A 2034-nucleotide genomic window follows, 5' to 3' on the forward strand; every position below is an offset into this window, starting at 1 on the left:
TCTATCATCTTTCTGATGATATTTTTTAGAATCTTATTAGAAGATTCCGCTTGTCCGTTGGATTGAGCGTAGTACGGTGTGGAGTTTACTAGTTTAACCCCAAACTCGCTCAAAAATTTGTTTACTTGATATCCATTCAAAGATGTTCCGTGATCTACCATTAAAGTTTGTGGAATTCCAAACCTATAAATAATGTGATCGCGGATAAACTCTATAACATTCTTCTGGGTGATCTCTTTTAAAGGTACCGCTTCTACCCATTTAGTGAAATAATCAGTCGCAACTATAACAAAGAAATGTTGTTTGGACGATGGGGGATAAATCTTCCCTATCAGGTCTATCGCCCAAGGCCAAGGTTTAATAATAGGTGCCATCTCTCGCGCTGGCGCCCTTTGTATTGGACCATGCTTTTGGCATGCTAAACAACTTTTTGCGTACTGAATGCATAGTTCTCCCATCTTTGGCCAAAAATATCCACTCCTAATAATTAACCATCTCATCCTTTGGCCAGCTTGATGAGCTCCACATATCCCTTCGTGCACTTCAGCCATGATCGTCTTGACTTCTTGCAAACTTACACACTTTAGTAATACACCATCAGGGCGTTTCTTAAATAACTCTTCGTCTATTAGTGTGTAATTCAGTGAACATAACTTTGTTTTCCTACTAATCCCTCCATTAGGTTCTTGAAGGAACCCTTTAATCTCTGTTCGCCAATCCACTGCATCTCCATCTTGTATACAGTGAAGTTCAATTTTTCTCGCCCTTCTTTGAGTTACGGGCAATATGATTCCGTATTCACAAGTAGACTTCCAATCCAAGATTTTAGAGTATCCTGAAGCCATTTGGGCCAACTCATTCGCCACATCGTTATATATCCTATGAACGCATTGAAGTTCTACTTGATCGAATTCCTCTAATAATTCTTGGGCGATCTCATATTGACTTATAATGGAATCACTTTGGCATTTAAAATCACCAATCAATTGATGTATCACCAATTGAGAATCGCCCTTAACGATCACGTTTCTTACTCCCATTTCTATCATCAGTTCTAGGCCTACAATTAAGGCCTCGTACTCGGCTTGATTGTTGGTGCACATTCTGTCTAAGGTGAATACGAATTTGTAGCAAATCACTAAAGGATTAATTAGTGCTACTCCTACTCCTGCACCTTTATAGGTCTTTGACCCATCGAAATACAATACCCAAGGTTTTAGTCCGAACGAGTTGATTTCTAATTCGATTTCTCCAGGCATGTCAAGGCATGGATGATCGGCTAGGAAGTTAGCCAAAGCCTGATTTTTGACTGTCTTTTGAGGTATATATTGTATTTCGAACTCTGATAAAGCTAGTGTCCAAAAGCCTACCCTTTGGTGTAAAATAGGGCGCGAGAACATATATTTGACTAAATTTACTTTAGAAATTCAATAAACGGTTACGGGCCGTAAATAAGCCCTTAATTTTGTACATGTGAAATACAGTGCTAGACACACTTTTCAACAGCAGAGTAATTATATTCACATTTCGTTAACCGTCTACTCAAATAATAAATTTCCCTTTCTTCACCAAATTGGTCTTCCTGTGCGACCATTCCAGCTATTGATTCCTTTTCAGCCGATACATACATTTCCAATGGCATAACTCCCTTAGCTGAAGTTGCTCCTCCATTGAAGCTGGTGAGGATGACTTCTGTAGGAATCATATCACCCTCTGTTTTTGCGAGCTTTCTCATCATTCTGGATGGAATGGTGTTTATAGCTGCTCCATTGTCGACAAGCACTTTTGCCACTGGGACGCCGTTAACTAGAGCTTTAACGTATAATGGCCTCAGGTGTTTTGTCAACTTCATGGCTGGCCGTTTAAAAACAACCTTTTCGGCAGCCTCTATTTCTACCTCTTGCTTGTTTTCTGTCGAATTATCCCCTTGTGATAGGTCGACGTGTAGTATGTCACGCTGATCCTCTGTCTCCTGAATCTCCTTCTTGCTTTTTTCTAATGCTTCCTCATCAGTTATCCAACCTGTGGGAGGAG

Source organism: Olea europaea, chromosome 17 (genome assembly GCF_002742605.1).
Source record: "Olea europaea var. sylvestris chromosome 17, O_europaea_v1, whole genome shotgun sequence".
Taxonomy (NCBI): domain Eukaryota; kingdom Viridiplantae; phylum Streptophyta; class Magnoliopsida; order Lamiales; family Oleaceae; genus Olea; species Olea europaea.